The following is a 22,343-nucleotide window of genomic DNA, read 5'->3' on the forward strand; positions in this document are numbered from 1 at the left end:
ACATAAGTGAGAGAGAGAGAGAGAGAGAGAGAGAGAGAGAGAGAGAGAGAGAGAGAGAGAGAGAGAGAGAGAGAATTGAGGATAGTGATATTGGAGATTGTTACCACTGGAATGAGTAATTGATTGACTGATGGACTGATGGATGAGTGTGTGGCAATTACAGGCTTGTTTCATTCCTCGCTAATTAAGAGACTGGCTGTGTTACCTTTACGCCAATTAGAGGATGTTACCTGAGAGAGAGAGAGAGAGAGAGAGAGAGAGAGAGAGAGAGAGAGAGAGAGAGAGAGAGAGAGAGAGGTAACCATACAGACAAACAAGTATGCATATATACGTACAGATAGACAGATAGCTAGATAGATAGACAGATAGACAAATGGGCAGACAAATAAGACAGACAGACAGACAAATCGACAGTAAGACAGATACAAAGAGGAACAAATAAATACAGGAATAAGCAGACAGACGAACAGAGACAGACACACAGATAAACAGACACTAACTTCTCATATATCAGTGAATACTTTAGTTATCTGAAAGGGACACGAACCCAGACCTTTCCAGTTAGAGGCAAGAATGTGACCACCGAGCCTGTGTGTGTGTGTGTGTGTGTGTGTGTGTGTGTGTGTGTGTGTGTGTGTGTGTGTGTGTGTGTGTGTGTGTGTGTTCCCCCTGAGATCGTGATTGCAGATTAAGCATTTTTTCTTTATTTTTATTTTTTTTTAATTTCATATTTTTTCCCTCTGCAAGATTCCCCTTCTCTTGTTTGATGGAAATAATGGGTTTTATTTTATTTTTCTTATTTTCTTTGTTCCCCCGTTCTTTATTTTTTTGTGTGTGCTTTCCTTCCTTTATTTTACTTCTTGGTCTTGTTATCCTTCGTTTTCTTTATTCCATTTTCTTTATTTATTTTTTTTTCGTGCTTCCTTCGTGATTTCTTCATATTTACTTTTTCCTTCCTTTTTTCTTCCCGATCTTGCTCTCTTTTATTTCAAAGGCTTGTGTTTTTATTTGATTTATTCGTGTTTTTTGTTCGAGTTCCTTCGTGATCTCTTCATATTTTTTCTTTTTGTTGTTTTCTTCGTTTTTTTTTGTCTAATGCTTTTTGTTGTTTTTATTAAATTTTTTTTTGTTCAATTATGATTTCTTGATATTTTTCTCTTTTATTTTGTGTATACTCTTACATTTTCTTTTTGTTGTTGCTATTGTTGAATTTCTTGTGTGTTCCTCCTCCTCCTCCTCCTCCTCCTCCTCCTCCTCCTCCTCCTCCTCCTCCTCCTCCTCCTCCTCCTTGTCATACACTTCCTTTCTTCTTCTTTCTCCGCTACATTATAAACATTTTTCTCTCTCTTATTGTTGTAAACTCGACTCGGCTCATTAAGTTTGCCTTGATAATACTTGGCCACGTGTGTGTGTGTGTGTGTGTGTGTGTGTGTGTGTGTGTGTGTGGGCGGGCGGGCGGGCGGACGTGTGTGTATAAAAGAGAGAAACAAATGGATGGACAGACAGGCATTAATTGACAGACAAACAGTGAGAAATGTGAGACGGCAGTTGTGTTTGTATGTATTTGTCTGTAAGATGAGCAGGGAGTTTGATACATGAGGGAAAGTGTGTGTGTGTGTTTGTGTGTGTAGTAGTAGTAGTAGTAGTAGTAGTAGTAGTAGTAGTAGTAAAAAATCGTTGTGAATATATGAAGTTTACCGAGAGAGAGAGAGAGAGAGAGAGAGAGAGAGAGAGAGAGAGAGAGAGAGAGAGAGAGAGAGAGAGAGAGAGAGAGAGAGAGAGAGAGGCATGTAAAGACTGAGAGAAAACACAAATTTCTCTCTCTCTCTCTCTCTCTCTCTCTCTCTCTCTCTCTCTCTCTCTCTCTCTCTCTCTCTCTCTCTCTCTCTCTCTCTCTCTCTCACCCCATCCTTCCAGTTCATGGCTTTGCTTCTCGTTCGCCTTTCACCAATCTCTAGTTTCTCGTCCTTTTTTCCCTTCACTTTGCAGTTCTGTCCGTCCATCCAATCCCTGCTTCCTCTTTCCTCTCCCTGCGTGTTGCAATAACCTTACTTCTTCAGTGGCCCCAAAACTGCAAATCAAACATCCTCTTTCCCTCTTTCCTTTCCTCTCTTTGCCTCTCTCCTTTCACCTTCCCTGCACTTCCCTCTCACTCTCCTCGTTTCCTCATCTAAGTACCTCTGTCCCTCCTCGGTGTTATGCTCAATCTACTGTGCTGGTCTTGTGTGCTTCATTGGGAGGAAGGATGGGAGGGTATACTGCTATAAGTACTAAGTGCATTGCTGTGATGTATGCATTGTTTGTAAGGGGGATTGTGATGTGTGTGAATAAAGTTTTATGGTTCTGTTTTTACTTTTTAGTGTTGTGTGTGGGGATGTTGTTTGTATGTGTGTGTGTGGGAGGGAATGGTGGGTGTGTGTGTGTGTGTGTGTGTGTGTGTGTGTGTGTGTGTGTGTGTGTGTGTGATGGTGCATTGTTGTTGTTCTTGTTGTTTTCCTTCTTCGTCTTCGTGTACTACTACTACTACTACTACTACTACTACTACTACTACTACTACTACTACTACTACTACTACTACTACTACTACTACTACTACTACTACTGCTGCTGCTACCCTCACCACCACCACCATCACTACCACTACCACCATTAAACTATCCCTGGAATCACAAAAAATACTCCTGAAAACTCCAGTAATTTGGACTTACGCTTCTTAAATCACCACAAGAATCACTAGAAAATGCTATTTAAAACCTTTACAACTTCCACAGAACTTTTAAAATAAGTGAAGCTGCAAGAAGCCATCAGTCCTATACGTGGCAATCCCTTTTGGTTAAGTTCAAAGTTATTTCTCGCGACAGTTGGTTCAAGGCTATCCACATTCACTAACCGGTGTCTCAGGTTACGTCTCCCAGGGAATCTCATAACACCTCCACTCTCTACACCTCCACTTCCTCCTGGGACTCAATTAAAAGACAAGTGTCCTTCGTCTAGACACACCGCGTCAACATCAGACTGAGCATTGGTATTGACAAGATGAAAGGATGTTATTAGGAGCTGCTGACACCTCGACACCTTCCTTGCTTCTCTGGGTATGTCTCGTATTCAGCAAGTTAATGATCTACGTATCTTTTGGTGATGAAATTGTTATTGAGGAGGTGAAAGGAGGTTATTAAGAGCACCTAACACCAAGGGGGCTGCTTTGCTCCTCTGGGTGCGGGTCGTATTCTGTAAGTTAATGATGCACGTGATGTAATTGTGTGTCTGGGGTTTTGCTGAAAGATGTGTTGCATGGTGTTGTTAAGATGCTACGTGACGGCTGTGAGGCGAAACGTTTTAAAGTTTGTTTGAGTTACCTTGTCACAATACTGTTTACTTAGAGGTTTACTGCTTCTGCTGCTGCTGCTACTACTACTACTGTTTTTTTTTTTTTTTCTTTCTTTTCATTTTTCTTTCCTATATCTTTTCTTTTTTCGTCTGATTTTTTCTCCTCTCCTCTCCTCTCCACTTCTCCTCCTCCTCCTCCAACTACTACTTCTATTACTTATGAGTACCACCACCACCACCACCACCACCACCACCACACATCACCAAACGAGTCACGAGAACTTCAGGTAACATTGATCTTGGCCTCCGCTTCCTGGGTCCGCTCGCCGCCCCGGGACCCGCTCGTTAGGGGGGAAATATTCCTAACTTCTTGCCTCGAACTCTACTGACGGTTCCAGTGACTCGTGTGCCTCGCGTTGCTGGTCTGAGTGTACGTACTGGCGTCCTGATGTAGTGGTGGTTTCCTTGCAGTCTTCATCTTTTTTTCTCCTTTATTTTCCACTGATTTAATTTTTTACACTTGTATAGATTGAATAATTTCTGGGAATCTTATGTTTTGTATAGGTGATTGTCAGAAGATAGGATGTAAACTAGATGGTTGTACATAAACTAGCATGATAGTATGTAAATCACAAGATAGTATATAAGCCTATATAAACTAAGAGAAAATAGACAATTTGTATATCAGAAACTAGAGGATATTACGAGTGTACATCCCGTAAGATACACATAAAGAAGATAATATTATAAGCTTTGTATGAGAACGTGTATAAACTGAAAAAAAAAAAATAATGATGATAATAGCATATAAAAACAAAATAGATACTCGTAATATATAAAGAAGAAAATCACACATAGAGTAAAGAATATGATATGCACCACAGAATAACAGATACCCTCATAAACCAAAAATAACAAGTGAATCCAGGCCACTTGACAAGACTTATAAAGGTAAAATATCCCCAAAGATGTAATATTCTCGCTCGTATATCTTGTGAACCAAAAATTTATGTCGTAAGCGAGGAATGCGCTGGTGCGAGAAGGAAGGAAGGACTGGCTGGGCGGGGGAGGCGAGGGCTGTCTGTAATAAAAAGTAGCTTCACACGCATGCAGAAGTGAAGGATAGCGGCGCGAATACCCGACGATCTGCAATGCTTCAAGTGTGGCGGGGAGTGATTGCAGCACCAGTGGGGGGAAAAATAGGAGGGAGGAAAAAGAAATGTGACAAGATAGGGTTTTTGGAAGGTTGACATTTTGGGGGGCAGTGAAATTTGTGTCAATGAGTCTTGTGCTTATTGATTTGCTTCTTGATTTTGATTGGTGGTGGTGATGGTGGTGGTGGTAGTAGTATTAATAGTTATAGTAATAGTTATAGTAATAGTAGCTGTTGTATTGTGAGTGCGTGTGTGTGTGTGTGTATATATATGTGTGTAGTGGTGTATGGTGTGGTGCCTTGTATGGTCTAATTTGATGTGGTGTGGTGTGCAGTGTGGCTATGTGGCTTCCAGTGGAGTGGTGTGGTGTGGTGCTATGATGCAGTTATTACATATGGCATCGTGTGATATCATTGTGGTGTGGTGAATGTTGCCAATGGTGCAGTGTTGTATGGTGCGTTCCCCTCACCTAATAACATCATAACAGTAAAGTTTCAAGACAATTCAATTAAGTATAATCCTTTCTGGCTCTCTGCTATAGGGACTGTCACCTCACTCCCTCTCTGTATCCCTGGTCAGAGCCCCTCCCACATAAAAGGAAAAAGAGTAAAGGTTAAGGCTCCTCCCTACCCACACAAACCCACTCACCCATCACCACCACCCGCGACATAGTAACCAGAATATATTAATGAAGCTTTATTTTACATGAGAACCAGCTCCATGATTATTCTGTATTAATGTTGGTATATATATTATTAGTGGGTCACGTATCGAAAAGAGAAAAGGCCAGAGTAATGTCATTGCCTTTGATGTAAGTATTATGAAATTAAACATTCTGTGCTTCTGTCGTTTTTCTCTCGTGAAATATTGTGATCTGTGAAGACTCGCTAGGTCATGTAATGCTTTTTAGGACGGTTTTATTATGAGTAACGTTTAATTATTAAAAACAGGAAGGCAAAAATGGTGCTCCCTCGGACGCATATATTTTAAAATTGTCTAAATATTCTCACGTAAAAACATACAAGAAATAATAAAGAGAAGTAACATCATTTTATCGAAAAAAGTTGTACGCAGCAACTATTGAAAGCAGAAAAGTAATAATAACCTTATTTCCCTTGATGTACGTGTAAAATTTTACTGTGTGTAAGTACATTGTTACAAAGACAATTAAAAAAATGTCATATATTAGTAGCATTAATAGCAGGTGTTGAGGATGACAAAGTAAGGGGAAACATTTAAAGTAATATAGTTCTCTTTCATATACCATAATTCTCAGAAGTTCAATATTATGGTAGACAGAATGAAAAAAAAAAAAAAACATGTATTTGTAGCAGAACGTCATTATGGGCAACAATTTAACCAAAGAGAAACATCAATATAGTTCTCTTTGATGTATCGTGGCTCATGTTCTACAAAATCCTTCCCTCTATTTTTGTGACATTAAAACAAGTGGGGGCAACTGTACGTGTTATGAAATTCCTCTTTCTCCTCGGTTTACCGTGAAACAACACACCCTGACAGAAACAAACACGGGAAGTAAATATTATCATTAGAGTGACACCATGACAACAAAGTACTCAAACAAGAAAAAAGAACTGCCACATTTAGATCTGATGGATTCTTGCAACTTCATATATTTTGTATTTTCTTGTATTCTTAATAGTATACCCTACGTTGTACAGATTTTATTATGCCATTTTCTTTGCTTTAGTTTTGTCCTCGCCTCAGTTTACCCTGGAAAATCACCTAAGCAGGAAAAGAAAAAGCCTTATCGACATTACAATGACATGAGGGATACAGTATTGAAAGGAGAGTCAGTGTTATGCTCTCTTAGTGTTCTCTTCGCCTCAGATTATTTTATCAGGGACCAACACAAGGGAAGGCAGCTTTATGACTAGTTCGACACATGGATAAAAAAAAAAAATTAAAAGAAGAGAGAAAGCCTTATACCTTCCGATGTACATAGTTGATCAAGTTACTCTGTGCTTCAGTTTTCCCTTAATTTACCTTGATGCAGCACCATGCCAGGAACAAACACAGGGAAAGGCAATACTATCATCATAACAGTATGGATAGTAATGCTAAACCTTTTGATGCAGTGTTTATGATGTAACTTTCATTCCTTAAGTTCTCTCATCAGCTCAGTTTACCATTAAGCAATACACTTTATAACAGGAACACACACAAGGACATACGATATTATCAGTAGTGTGAAATTATGGTAACAAAATATCGAAAGAAAAATTAATGTATGATGTAATTCTTTCAGCTTCCTCTTCATTTTAATTTTCCCTGAAGCGACACACCTTAAGACAGGAACAAACGCATAAAAAAAAGGCAATATCAGTAGGAAGCAAAGTAATGAAAGGAGAAACAAGTAACCTGACACCCTTTGATGTACACTCCCACCAAAAAAAGTTTCCCAACATTTTCTCACGATATGAAAATGATTCGTTCGTAAATTAGAATACCTGGAATGTCTGGCAGTATTGACGCACCTTTAAAGCCACGCCGCCGGAATATGGTGCGTGGCGTTAATCATTTCTGCTTGAACGAACACTGCCGAAATACACTCCTGCGACCTTCAGGGAGAGGCGTTTCAAAAAATTCCGTACGTGTATCTGAAAATGTTTGGTGCTTACTAAGTTCAGTTAATTTTAAGAGGGAGAAGTGTGCATATTTTATGATGCAACTTATTTTCCTTCAGTTTTCTCTGGCATGGAAAAGATACATCAGAAGATAAAATTCTACATTGTAGGCCGAAATGGGAGCAAGTAATTTGGTACTTAACTCTTTCACTGATATTTGGCACATCTTTCATTTATTACTAATCACTCAGGCATCTTTTATTGATCTACAGTCACTTCTAAAAATTATACTGCCTAGATATTGCAAAATCAAATCTTTTAATCCCTTTTTTTCTTGTAGATGCTTATAAAGATTTCATACATTACTTACAGTGCTGTTAAGTATTGCATATCGCAGTGAAAGGGCTAAGCGGAAGGTACTCGGATGACAAGGGCCTTGAGTCAGGTGATCGTCAGGCTAGGATGTGAGTGCAGACTGGTGTATACATGAAGATTCCGCAAAATTACATCTAAAATATAGTATGGATGCCTGGCCCTATTGTGTACACTTGCGTCCTTGTGTCCGAGCCGCCGTTGAATGCCGGGCTGTGCGAGGTGGGCCTGCCTGCTAAGTGGATTACCTGCCGCTGGGCCCTGGACGCTAATGGATCACGTGATGGATCGAATTCCACCCTTCACCTGTTCTTGCAATTTCACCGCTTGACTGTGTTGTGTGAGGAATTAATGGGCCTCGCGGAGATGAGCCGACGAAATGTTTTTGTGGGTTAGGACAGAGGTTAGAATAGGTGAAGTCAAGTGACGTCAGGTTAGTTTATGTTATATTAGGTCATGAATGGGTTGGATTAGATTAGGTTATTGTAGGTTAGATTAGTGTTAGGTTTAGTATGTTTGGTTTGGTTAGGTTTGGTTAATTTTGTTTTAGTTTGGTTTAGGTTTGGTGAATTTGTTTAGATTAGATTAGTCTGGTTTCATTTGACTTGGCTTGGTTTGGCTTAGTAAGGTTTAATTTGGCTTTACGTAAATTACTTTCTCTAGACTGGACCAGACCGGAAAGGAATTTTACGTCCAAAAAATAGTATAAAATCACAAACAAAACGGATTAAAGTAACACACCCGGTAAGAATATTCAGAAGCTAAAAAAAAAATATATATATTAAAGTGTGTGAAGCTGTACCATTCTGTAGCAGGGCGTGGTGTACTGCAGTAAAGTGTGGGAAGCTGCGGCATCCTGTAGGGGGGACGTGGTGTGGTGTAGCAGTGAACACGACCACACGCTCGTCGAGTTGAGGAGGCATGAGTCCCAAGGGAGCAGTCACTCAGCCGCCATAACCTTTCCCCCGTGAGGCGCTGCGGCAGTTTTATCGGCCGCGACTTCATACACGGGGCCCCGGGGTGAGGTTTGCACGATAGCACAGTGAGGGAGGACGGAGGGATGCTCAGGTGTGTGTGAGGATGGCAGGAGGTGTAGAATACAATATAAGGGGCAGAGGAGATGAGGAGAAAGCAATGGAGAAGAGAGGAAAGAAGGAAGGAAAGAGATGATGATTGTGTGTGTGTGTGTGTGTGTGTGTGTGTGTGGATGGAAAATAAGGGTAGGGACAGAGTGAGTCAAAGGAAATGAGATCAGTGCATAGGAGAGAAAAGAAAAAAAGAAACATAAGGTCCTGGTCCGTGTGTGTGTGTGTGTGTGTGTGTGTGTGTGTGTGTGTGTGTGTGTGTGTGTGTGTGTGTGTGTGTGTGTGTGTGTGTACTTAGAAAAGAAATGAAAGTTTGGGGGAGACACACAAAGAAGGAAAATCAAAGGAAGTGAAGGGGAAGAGGAAGTAGAAAAAAAAAAGAGGAGGAAGAGAAGGTACTGATCTGAGTGGCTGGTTGGGGAAAATTGAAAGATGAGGAAAGATATATAGAAAGAGAGTCAGAGAAAATAAAGAGAAAGTAAAGAGGGGGAGAAGAAAGAAGGGAGGAGCTGGGTGGGTGGGTGTGTCTGATGTAATCGTAGTGGGAAGTACAGAACCATGCCACCGTATTCTTTGTCACGAAACCTCAGGAGACATTCATCCCGTCCATGACAAATGATAATAGCAGTAGATTTTACTTGCAGATTACACCTCCCTCGTCCTCTTTTATATTGCACTTTACCTTAAATAAAAGCATAAAAAGGATCATTTATACTCTCCCCCACATATAAAAGTTGCTGCACGTTACACCTTCCTTATCTTTCCCCTTGTTTTCGTTCTTTTTTTTATCACTTTACCTTTCTTCTTTATTCCCTTTTTTCATTTTTTTTCCTTTCCTCTTTTTTTTTTAAGCTGTATTTTTGCCTCCCGCTCTAATACCTCTGGCGTTTAAGTCTACGTGTAAATTTCAGAAACGTAATAGCTTTGTGAGAGTTTCAAGACCCATTGCTCTCTGAAATCCCTTGCTTATCTACTAAACCCATGCGCTAGAAGTTCCCTTGAGTGTCCCCAGGGAAAGATACGCACGTGTAAAGACCCCAGAGACACAAAGACCCCCCAGACAGACCCCAAAAAGCTCTAAAGAAGAAAGTATGAGAGAAGAGAAGGTAGATTTACTGACATTGAAGACGCAAGGTAGGCAAAGAAAAACCCCAATGAGGAAATTACCGGGAAAGAGGAAAAAGATTTACTTAAACATTAAAAACCCAAGCGAGACAGAGAGACAGACAAACAGACATACAGACTGAGCACAAAAGCCTGAAAGACGAAAGTATCAGGTACAAAAAGATAGATTCACCAAAACTTTAAAGACCCAAAAACCCCAAACAGGAAAATATCACGGAATAGAAGAATAAAGATATATTTACTCAAACCTTTAAGTATAAACCATGTAAAATAAAAAAAAGAAAAGAAAATCGAGGAAAGGTAAAAAATGTGTGTATCAGTAGAAGCAGTTCAAACCGCAGGAATAAAACGAGAGCCAGGGCGGCCATCCATCACGTGTGACCCGATTACCTGATGTATAGCCCAGGTAACCCCATTAGCAGGCAGGCGGGCAGATGGTGTGTGTGTGTGTGTGTGTGTGTGTGTGTGTGTGTGTGTGTGTGTGTGTGTGTGTGTATAGATAGTACTAATGACAAGACTTTCATATGATTGTTCTTGTAGTTATCGTCCTCTTCCTTTTCCTTCTTCCTCTTCCAGAACCTCTATTTTTCTGTTTTTCTTTTTTTTTCTTTCCTCCTCGTCCTCCTCGTAGTAGTAGTAGTAGTAGTAGTAGTAGTAGTAGTAGTAGTAGTAGTAGTAGTAGTTGTTGTTGTTGTAGTGATATAAAGTATTTGAGTCAATTTGGTGTTGTCCTGTTTCCACATCTACACTTTCTTCATGCAGGTCAGGGTTTGAAGTACAGCAGAACAGCTCAGCAAGGACTTAAAGATCTGCTGGCGTTTGAAATATTTTTTGTTGTCCTTCGTCATTTATAAAAGTGTCGAGTGTTTCTTTACACATACACACAACCGCTTGTTTTACGTCTTTGTTAGACGTGTGTGTGTCTGTGTGTGTGCTGTGTGTGCGCGTGGGCGAGCGTATCTTTGTACATGCGTGTGTGTGTTTTTCCACTTACCACTTAGCGTCTCTGCATCAACACGTGTATCCATCAACACTTTAGTTCAGCTGGCGGTGGCGGTGACAGACTGACAGCCTCTTACAACCAGTCTTCCCGCCTCAGCCACCAATGTTTGCTCTCGCCACCCGATACTCTGATGGTCCCGCCACCAAGACCCGCCAATACCTAGCCTGCCTAGAACTGGATTTCTTAACACTTGCTTTCTTCACACACTAGAAGAGGACTCTATCTATTTTCTGTGTTCTCTTGCCCTACTTGTGTCTTTTCACCTTCTATATCTTCCTTTTCATACGTGATAGAATTTTTATTTAATCTGAGGCCTATTTCTCTCTATTTCATTTATCTCTCATTAGAACTGTAGTTGTTGTAGTTGTAGTAGTTGTAGTAGTAGTAGTTGTTGTTGTTGTTGTAGTAGTTATCTAATTTATCTATCTATATTCCAAGCCTGATATTCCCGCGAGTTACATTTATATTATTTCTGTTGCATCCCTTCCCGCTAATAACTAATCTGGAATAAAAGAAAATGATTGGACTTGGAGTTTACTGCGCTGAATGAATGGAACGTGGAGTGAATGCAAGCAGGGGAGAGGGAGGCGCTGCGAATGTATGTATGCTGCACTGCTACTATTGATATTGTTAGTGGTGATCATCTACTACTACTACTACTACTACTACTACTACTACTACTACTACTACTACTACTACTACTACTACTACTACTACTACTACTACTACTACTACTACTACTACTACTACTACTACCCCTATCCTATTAGTATTACCACCACCACCACGACCCTTCTTTCTCTCCCTTAACACGTTCTCACTCTGTCTTTCAACAGCCGCGCATCAAGCAAGTCTAGTGTTTAGCTTCCCCCTTCCATACACACACACACACACACACACACACACACACACACACACACACACACACACACACACACACACACACACACACACACACACACACACACACACACACACACACACACACACACACACACACACACACACACACACACACACACCCCTCTTCCTGCAGGCTGATGAATTATGCACCGGAAAATTAACCACACACACACTCTCTCTCTCTCTCTCTCTCTCTCTCTCTCTCTCTCTCTCTCTCTCTCTCTCTCTCTCTCTCTCTCTCTCTCTCTCTCTCTCTCTCTCTCAATATCACAGTTTTTCTTCTGTTTTGTCTTTTATAGTCTTTCTTCTCCATGTGTTCCTTATATTCCTTCTTTCCCTTCATCAGTATGGCAAACACATCACTGATAATGTCACTATTAATATCACTAGTTAATATCACTATTTCCATAATATCTTAATGCCTCCATACGTAAAAATGCTTTAGTGTTACGCTGTATATCTTGTTTTATCTTTCATAATCTTGCATCTTCACCTGTACCTTATTTACCTCCTTTACCTCTTATCAGTAAGGACAAACACAACGGTTGATGTCATATATATGGAATAACGCCGGATAACCAAACAGCAGGAGGTCTGAAGCACTTAAAGACTTCATTGTGTTTGTTAGTACGCGATAAAAGTATTAAAGGTGTAGGAATAGGCAGAGAAACACCCCGTTATCAAGACTAAGTTTTCCACCTTCATGTGCCTTTATGGTCGTGCATGGCTGACCGGAAACAATCGGAAACCTGGCAAAGGGAGGATAATATGTTAAAAGGACTCCTATCAGACACGTGAAAAGATCAACTGGTCGTCTCTATTGATTCTTCTTCCATTGTTTCTTTTCCAGAACGTCGTTGTGAATGGGATTTGTTTGTGTTTGGTTTATTTTATTATTTTCTGTTGGCTGGTCTCCCTAACACGCCAAGAAAAAAAAAAAATAGTCTTTCTTCGTTCCTTTACTCTTGTTTTTCTTTTTCTTTTTTTGGTGGGGGACGGAAACAGCATTATTGTGTTTACCTATACATTTTTTTTTTTTATCCTTGTCCAGTCTCTGCAATAAAATCATAAAAAAAAAAATCTTAATCGCATCGATGAAACTAGTTAAGTGGGTCACAGAGCAGCATGGCAGGTCACACCAGGTCACACACACACAGGTTTGAGACTCTTCACCTCAGCACCGTCAGCTGTTGGCGCGATCAATAGAGTAAATTTTTAGAATCCAATACGAGGCGAGTCTCAATACGCGGCGACAGATGGCGCGAGTGTGTGCCGCGCGGGGCGTCCTCAGGCGACTGTGGGACGTGTTTTATTACCTGCCGCTATAGATGTCAGGGCCACGCGCGTGTGTGTGAGGGGGTTGGGGGTAAATAGGTGACACTTCGCTTCTCCAATGTGTGTGTGTGTGTGTGTGTGTGTATGTGTGTGTGTGTGTGTGTGTGTGTGTGTGTGTGTGTGTAAGAAGGTGGAAGGGAGTAAAGATGAAGAGAAACGCAGAGAGAGAGAGAGAGAGAGAGAGAGAGAGAGAGAGAGAGAGAGAGAGAGAGAGAGAGAGAGAGAGAGAGGGGAAACCAATGAGGGAAAGAGGAAAGAAGGGTGAAGAGACAAGGTATCGTGTGTGTGTGTGTGTGTGTGTGTGTGTGTGTGTGTGTGTGTGTGTGTGTGTGTGTGTGTGTGTGTGTGTTCTTGTCGTTGTGGGTGGTTTGGCATTCATCATAATTTTCTTCTCCGTTTTTTTTTCTTATATCTTATTCCTCCTCCTCCTCTTCTTCCTCTTCCTCTTCCTCTTCCTCTTCCTCCTCGTGAACCGCAATAGATTTTCTACCACTTACATTGATTTTCTCTTAATTACTACTACTACTACTACTACTACTACTACTACTACTACTACTACTACTACTACTACTACTACTACTACTACTACCACCACCACAAACAACAGCAATAATAAATGTTACTTTACCCTTCAATGATAACCTTCCGAACAAACACTACCTCAACAGGACTGACACAGAGTTGACGTAATGTTACCGTAATGTCGCTGGGTTGTAATGTCGCAGTAGGTGAGGCGCTGCTCGGTAATAACAGGAAAGGAAGGGAAAGAGAGGGATAAGTGGCGCACATTTACTACTTTCCGCGTTGTGAGTTAGTGTCCGAAGAGATGATTACTGCTGGAAGGGGCGGGAAGGGCAAGGTATAGGTTACAAGGTACAGTGAAGGAGGGTCTGTAAGTATTCTTAAACATTTTAGCCACTAGTAAAGGGAAGAGAAGGAAAGTACTGGAGATTTTGTGAACAGTGGAGGAGAGAGGGACAGAAGGGAGGGGGTTGAGTAGAATGCGAGACGTGTGCTAGGAACTGCGAAGAGCGATATGTGTTGTTATTCTTAAGCATTTCGTCAATTACTAGAGAGAAAGGCTAGAAGGGATACGACAGAAGGAGGAGGTAAAGGTGGAAAAGAGTTATCTAATAGAGTCGGATATGGAAAGGAGTTTGGATGGCTAGGAATAGAGAAAGAAGGGAGGAGATGAAAGAGAATGGAAGAGAAGAGAGGGGAAAGTGCTTTGATGGATAAGGAATGAGAGAGAAGGGATGGGAGGGGAAAGATAGTTGAGAGACTTTTGATGGGTAGAAAGGGGAGATGGGAGAAATAATATATCATAGAGGAGAGGGGAGATGGGAGGGGAGGAAATTTTTGAGGGGAGTGTGGAGTTAAGGGAGGAGGCTATTGATAGACTGGGGTGGAGAGGTGGGTGGATATCTGAACTAGCTGGGAAGGAGGGGAGAAAATATCAGATAGTTTTGAGTTGGGGAGGAGTTATTTTTAGTTGTGGCTTGGGAATGGGCTGGAATTTCAAAGAGGGGGACTCTATTTTCGTGTTGGGGGGAAGAGAAGGGGATCTGATAGAGAGAGAGGAGTTGGGAGGAGTTTCTAGTATGTGGGAGGAGGTTGAGGAGGGAGCAGAGGCGTATCGGATAGCAGGGGAGGGAGGTGGGGTGAGGGGCATGAGATGAGAGGGGGTAGAGGGAGAAGATATGGTAAGGGACAGAGAGGAATTCAAATTTATGGCTATATTTCATTATTAACAGTGGTTGTTTTAGTACAGTACATGAAGAACACGTAAAAAAGTAGAATTCAGAGTAGGAGGAGGGAAGATAAAGGAGGGAATTTATATAAGATAGGGGGAGAGGAGGATGAGGCAGAGAGAGATAGGCGACTTATTGCAGCAGAGAATGTAGGAAAAGGGAAAGAGAGAAAAGGAAGGCGGGAAAGAAAGGCAGGAGGGGTAAGGAAAGGTCACTTATGGTAGGAGACAGAAAGAAAGGGAGGGAGAGACAGGTATTGGTATTTCTTATGGTAGGGGGCAGAGGAGGAGGGACAGACATGGTAGGGGACAGGAAGACTGGTAGGGGACTTCTGTTAGAGGACTATGTAAGAAGGAGGGAGGGAGTAAAAAGGAGGACTATTGGGACTTCAAGGCGGGGTTTAATTGTTCCTCCCTCTCGTAGTGTCAACAAAAGGGTCCGTTTCTAGCTTCTAGTGTAGCGGGAAGCTTTGTTATGCGTGAGGGAACTTGGTCTTGGGTACGAAAAGAAAGTAAAAAAAGTTTTCTCCCTATTTCTTCCATTTTATAAGTTGTAGTGGAAGTTATTTGGGGTTTCAAGGGTGTTTTCTTGATTCTTATGGTAGTTTAACATATCCTGCATCATTAAAAATTGTTACTACTACTACTACTACTACTACTACTACTACTACTACTACTACTACTACTACTACTACTACTGCTTGATTGAATAAGTCGATACTCTTACTTCTACCACCACTACTATTTTTTCCCCGAGTCTCGCATGAAATCAGCCCACGGCATCACCACTCCCACTCCATCTTGCGTGGCCTTAGTGCGCATTCCAGGGACAATTTGCTTCTACCTTTTAATTTTCCTTCACATTGCCCCCCAAGCTCGCCAGTCAATCAGTGAGTGAGTCAGTCAGTGGGTGGTGCATATCTCAGGAATGCTTCTCTTCCTTGCTAACTGGCGGTGGAAGTGATGCAGCTCATTGCTTTATGCAGTGCTGTTCAGCATATTCCTTAAGTACCACTGATAAGTAGACTCGACACAGTTAGGGTACACTTAAGGGGGAAATACACTGAGGAAGAGGTACACGCGCCGAGGAAACACTTGTATGCATCCAGACACACACAGGAGAAGATATCCATGATACATTAAGCCACTCAAATACACCCAGATACACCAAGCAGAAGGTGCACTTGAAACACTCACACTCGTATACACCCACACACTCAGCAGACGAAACTACACTTACTTATCTCGTGTGTGTGTGTGTGTGTGTGTGTGTGTGTGTGTGTGTGTGTGTGTGTGTGTGTGTGTGTGTGTGTGTGCATTAGTAGATGGATATATGGATGGGTGGATGGACTGATAAGTGGATGAAAGGGTAAGTGAGTGGATTATTGGATAGATGGATGGATGAATGATTGTAGGTAAGTGTGTATGTAAGTAGGTGGATAGGTGAATGAGAGGATGAATGGTTGTGTGGATAGGTGGGTGGGTGGGTGGATGGATGGATGAGTGTGTGATGGTTTTGGTGGATGGGTAGAAGGTGAGTGGATAGGTGGATGACTGAATGGATCGATAGGAGTCAGTGGTTGGATGAATGAATGGGTAAGTGGACTAGAGGTGGTTGAGTGAATGAGTGGACGTGGTCGAGAGTAAGTAGTGGGTGGGTTGGTGAACGTTACACACAAAATCACGTGCAACAGAAGGTTCACCACTGCACTAATTCTCAACTCCACTCACAATCTCACTTTGTCACGCCGAACAAGTGCAGCGACCAGGCCAGAAGTGTACAGATATGATTTATTTGGCCTAGCGAAACCTGCCCATCATTGCGGTGCGGATCGCGGCAAACACTGTATTTATATGCAAATATGCGAGATTGATTCGTATAACTCGTGCACCACCGCCAACAATTCGTGTACGGCCTGGCTTGGCTTGGCTTGGCTTGGTTTGGCTTGGATTGGGTTGCTATTGGTAGAGTGTGTGTGTGTGGGTGTGGGTGTCTCTGGCCTGGCTTGGCGTGGCGTGGCATGGCTTGGTTTGGCTTCAATTTGCTTGGTAGTGTGTGTGGGAGAGGTTTGTGCGTATGAGAGAGAGAGAGAGAGAGAGAGAGAGAGAGAGAGAGAGAGAGAGAGAGAGAGAGAGAGAGAGAGAGAGAGAGAGAGAGAGAATTTGTTTTTATCTCCGTGTGTTCTTGTCAGTTCCCTAATTCAGTCACACACACACACACACACACACACACACACACACACACACACAACCAGTAGCTGTTGATACGATGTAGTCGTTTACACAAAAGCTTTTATTGATGTTAGTAATAGTTGAGTAAAAATTGTTTTGCGATTTATTTAATGTACTCCATTACTAGGAAACATTTTTTTTGTATCTTTGCGAATATTCGAGAAAATGCTCATGCACTTTTTTTGTGTTCCTTTATACGGTTTATTACTGGCATAGGTCATCGCACTGTTAATATTCCTTATTGCTGCAGCCGACGCCGTCACCGCTGCCACTGCCGTCACCACCACCACCACCACCTCCACCGCCATCACCACCACCACCACCTCCACCGCCATCACCACAACCTCCACCGCCATCACCATTGACAATAACAATATCACCACCACCACCACCACCACCACCAACAACAACAACAACAACAACAACAACAACAACAACAACAACAACAACAATTTCCCCACACCCTCACCCCCTCCACCTTCACCGTCACCACCACCACCGTCACCACCACCAGCGAAAATAGTAACCCCTTTCTTTTTATTCATTCATATTCTCTTAACCTTACTTTCAAACTCGATAACTTCTCCATTTTCTTTTTTTAGCAGACAGTTCAGTTGAATATCCATCTAAAATATTTACACACATGCCTCGACGAACGAGCACTGGGCCAGACTGAGGGAGGAGAGAGCAAGTTATAATATTTACCCGAAGTCTAGACGCGCTAAGAGTGGCGGAGTAATTGTAATGGCGATATCTATATAACATTTCACCCCGCAGACAGGCACCCCATTCATTCTCACTCTCTCCTCTTGGCGTAACTCGAGTGTGTGTGTGTGTGTGTGTGTGTGTGTGTGTGTGTGTGTGTGTGTGTGTGTGTCTGTGTGTGTGTTTCTTGCATGTTTTATTTATTTATTTCTTGTATCATCTTTAGTTTGTTGTTATTACTGTTTTCGTTTTGTTATTCTTCTTTATCTTCTTCTTCTTCTTCTTCTTCTTCTTCTTCTTCTTCTTCTTCTTCTTCTTCTTCTTCTTCTTCTTCTTCTTCTTCTTCTTCTTCTTCTTCTTCTTCTTCTTCTTCTTCTTCTTCTTCTTCTTCTTCTTCTTCTTCTTCTTCTTCTTCTTCTTCTTCTTCTTCTTCTTCTTCTTCTTCTTCTTCTTCTTCTTCTTCTTCTTCTTCTTCTTCTTCTTCTTCTTCTTCTTCTTCTTCTTCTTCTTCTTCTTCTTCTTCTTCTTCTTCTTCTTCCATCGTTATTCCTCCTCCTCCTCCTCCTCCTCCTCCTCCTGTTCCATATCATAAAATCAGCAGTTGTTATTGATCTACACTTTCAGGTTCTCAGAGTTTAAGGAAAGTTATATTTTTCCTTCTGACGTGTCTTTTCGTTCGTGTTCGTGTCTCCTTTACCTTGTTCGTGTCCTCGCTTGTCTGGGTCTGTCTGTCTGTATGTATGTCTTGTCTGTTTGTGTGTGTGTGTGTGTGTGTGTGTGTGTGTGTGTGTGTGTGTGTGTGTGTGTGTGTGTGTGTGTGTGTGTGTGTGTGTGTGTGTGTGTTTTGTATCTGTTTCTGCCTTTCCGTTTTGTGTTTATATTTGCGCAGACCGGTGCAGAGAGAGAGAGAGAGAGAGAGAGAGAGAGAGAGAGAGAGAGAGAGAGAGAGAGAGATAATATAACTCTCTCTCTCTCTCTCTCTCTCTCTCTCTCTCTCTCTCTCTCTCTCTCTCTCTCTCTCTCTCTCCCTCCCTCCCTCCCTCCCTAACACACCCACTCATCCTCACACACACACACACACACACACATCACAGCTATCCTTTTCCACTTCACTCACTGACTCCCTGTATTTTCGAGTCAAGTTTCTCTGACTGCAGTTTGTTCAGCTCACTGGATTCTCTTTTGTTCCCGGCAAATGGATGGATTAACTCCCACTCATGTGTGCGTGTGAATTGGACTTACTCACTGACAGGGATTAGCATTTTTATTCCTTGTGGTATTGATGGTGTGTGGGTGCTTGTGTGCTATGGTGGAGAGGCTTTGCTACGACTGCTGTGCTATTAGTGGTATTGTTCGTGGTGGTGGTGGTGGTGGAAGTGTTGATGGTGATGGTGGTGGTGGTGTTATTGCTATTGGTACTGCTAATACTACTGCTGCTACTACTATTACTGGTATTAGAGCTCGAAGTGTTGTTTAGTTATTAATTCTACTACTATTACCACTACCTCTACTACTACTACTACTACTACTACTACTACTACTACTACTACTACTACTACTACTACTACTACTACTACTACTACTACTACTACTAGCACCGGATCGCATGCTGTTTTGTAATTACTAATAACTTGACAATCTTTTCCATATTTTAGTAATGTTCGCTTGTTCCCGTGTTTGGCGTTGTGTTTTTGTGTGTTTGTCTCTCTTTGTTAATGTGTTTGTTTAGTCATTCCTTCCTTTCTTCCATTTCTGCTTCCTTTATTACCCTCTTTGTCTATTTTTCTGTTTCTTTAATTCTTTTATTCTCCTTCTCCTTCTTCTCCTCCTCCTCCTCCCTTCTTTACATTTAATTTAACTTCCTTTCATCCGGCGTTATTTTTCTCTCCTCTGTTTTATCTTGTTTTTATGTGTGTCTTTATTCTTCATCTCACTTTATTTGTTTTCTCTCATCTCTTCTTTATTTCTCTTGTCTTCTTTCCTTCTTCTTTATTACTTCCTTCGCATCTTGTATCCTTTTTCGCCTATTTGTATTTTTCTTTTTTTTATTATCTTATTTCCAAGTTTAATTTCCTCTTCCTCTCTTCTTTATTTCTTTCCTCTTCTTTTCTCTTCTTTCTTTATTACTTCCTTTGCTTCTTGTATTCTCCTTTCTCTTATTTGTTTGTCTTTTTTTTATTATCTTACTTCCAAGCTTTATTTCTTCCTCCTATCTTCCCTCGTTTCTTCTTGTTGTGTCTTTATTACTCCTTTCTTTTATTTTTCCTTCTGTTTTTTTTTTATATTGTATTCACTTTCATGTTTACTTTAAATTTTTTTCTTACTTTTTTCCTAATTTTGTTTATTCCTTCTTGCCTGCTTTTATTACGTCTTTCTCTTCCTTCTGTCTTTTATTATATTTGTTTTTATGTTTACTCTCATCCCTTTTATATTTGTTATTTATATATTGTTTTGTTTTTCTCATTTATTCGTTCCTCTTCCCCTTCTTATTTCCCTTCACCTTTTCGTGACTTCTTTCCTCACTATTCCCTTTCCATTGTACCATGTTTCCTAGATGTATTTATTTATTTTTTGTCTTTTAGTCTTGTTTTCATTTTTATTTCCTTTCATCTTCTCATCCTTCACTCCATATCTCCTTTCCTCCTTTCTTGTTCTCTTTTATTTCTTCCAAATCTCTTTTCGTCGTTTTCTATTTCTTTTACTCCTCTCTTATTTTGCTGCCTTTTTATTCTTCATTCCTTCCTCGTTCTCATATACCATCTCCATCTCCTTCATCTTGTTTTTCTTTCTTTTACTCTCTCTCTCTCTCTTTCACTCAATCTTATCATCCTACCTTATCATCTTTCACTCGTAGCTTCCCACTTTCTTTACTATTTTTACTCCTTTTCTCTTTCTTCTTTCTCTTGACTCGTGCTTGTATTAAAAAATGAATCTTTTATAAAACCCTGATCTCTCCTTGCACTTAAGGTATTAGTGTAAAGTTTCCTTGTTATACGTTTTAAGTTTGCGTGTGACTCTGATGGATCTGAAGTCTTAAGTGTGATTGAAGTGGTGGCTTAAGTATGTAAGGTGATGCTGTCACTTGTAATTCTTAGATGTGGGGATTTTTTGTGGTGTTCAGTATAATTGCAGAGAAAAAAAGAATGTTGAGAAGGAAGGAAGGAATTATACTTGTTTTCTTTCTTTCTTTTGTGCTTTGCTTTCTTTTTCTTTTTTTTTTCTATCATCTTTTTCGAGGCAGAAGGACGTGGGAGAGTTGGAAAGGGAGATGGCGTGTGTGGTGTGTATGTTCTTTATTTATTTATTTGCTTATTTATTTATGTATTTATTTATTAATTTTAGTTTGTAATCATTATCATTATTAGTGTTTTGTTCATTATCACTTAACGAAAAAACAGGACCCGTATTACTACTACTACTACTACTACTACTACTACTACTACTACTACTACTACTACTAATACTACTACTACTACTGTTTTTGTTAATTTTTTATATATATTGCTTTTTTTTCTGATTGCATTTAATAAACTGTAGTAGTAGTAGTAGTAGTAGTAGTAGTAGTAATATGACTGTGTGTGTGTGTGTGTGTGTGTGTGTAGGCCGTGACAGAGATTAGTGCAGGCCAGTCAGTTCAGGTCAGCCTCTCCCCCAGCATGCAAGATCAAGCACAAAAGCCACCGCCACTGGCGCCTGCCCCGCGGCACACACACACAATGCAGGTCGCCACGCCACGCACGGGTCAAGGGCGTCGTTGCATCAATCTCACTCAGCGCTGCACGTTCCCCTAACCCCTGTCTCACTTTGGGGGTGCGTTAGGTGAGGTTGCTTCCTGGGCCTGTGTTCTTAGGGATCAGGATAATTTCATAAGGGTGTATCTATCATTAGTCACGTTTTCATGTTTTTTTTTTTCCTCTTGATAGCAGAATCCTTGTCAGACTTCCACTAGAATGATGAAGGTAACTTTGAAGTCCCCAGTAGCTTCCGATACTGTGCGTATAGTCTATTAGAGGTGTGATTAGTAATGTTTTCATGGGTATTTTTTTCTTTGTCAGTAGAACTATCACTAGTCAAAGAAAATAATAACTTGAAGAAAACCCAATACCTCCCACGATAGTTTGTTAAAAGCTTCAAGGGCTGGTGAGATGTTTGGCCCTGTTCTCATGTCATTTTGTTCCTGTTGATAGTAGAATTCTTATCAGACTCACTAAAATCATGAAAAGTTTCCGAAAATTCTACTTATATATTGCCTACTTATGTTTTCATTATGTTTTTCTTAATAATTATAAAATCCTTGTTAATTTAGTACTAGAATCACGAAGAGTTAAGTTCCCTGATATTTTCCACTATGCTGTTAAAGGATGTCGAGATAAGACGAGAAGCGTTTGAGAATATAAAGTACTAGCATATATGGCTTAGTGAAGTTAAACAGACATTTTAGCGAAGTTGGTTAGTCAGTTAATTGATTAATTGATAATTTAGTTGGTTAGTTGATTAGTAGTTTGTTAGTTAATGACTCAGTCAATCAGACAGTGAGTAAGTTTGTTTGTTAATTAGTTAGTTAGTTAGTTATGTGTGTATGTGTGTTTGCAAGGGAAGCAAGACAGGAAGGAAGCGACAAGGCGATGCATTGTGTGTGTGTGTGTGTGTGTGTGTGTGTGCTGATGGGCACGTGGATGAGTGTGGGAGTGTGGCTGCCGTGCTGGGAGTCACGCACGCCGCCCTGCGTTGTGAGGGGTGTGGGGGCGAGGCGCAGCGGAGGGA

At 40.9% G+C, this 22,343-nt stretch overlaps 1 long non-coding RNA gene across 1 annotated transcript in view; it reads left to right on the top strand.

The window, feature by feature from the left end:
- LOC135092666 (uncharacterized) overlaps positions 1-22,343 on the top strand; it is a 221,275-nt gene that overhangs the window by 116,390 nt on the left and 82,542 nt on the right. The window lies entirely within an intron of this gene.

This window comes from Scylla paramamosain, chromosome 40 (genome assembly GCF_035594125.1).
Source record: "Scylla paramamosain isolate STU-SP2022 chromosome 40, ASM3559412v1, whole genome shotgun sequence".
NCBI classification, from domain to species: domain Eukaryota; kingdom Metazoa; phylum Arthropoda; class Malacostraca; order Decapoda; family Portunidae; genus Scylla; species Scylla paramamosain.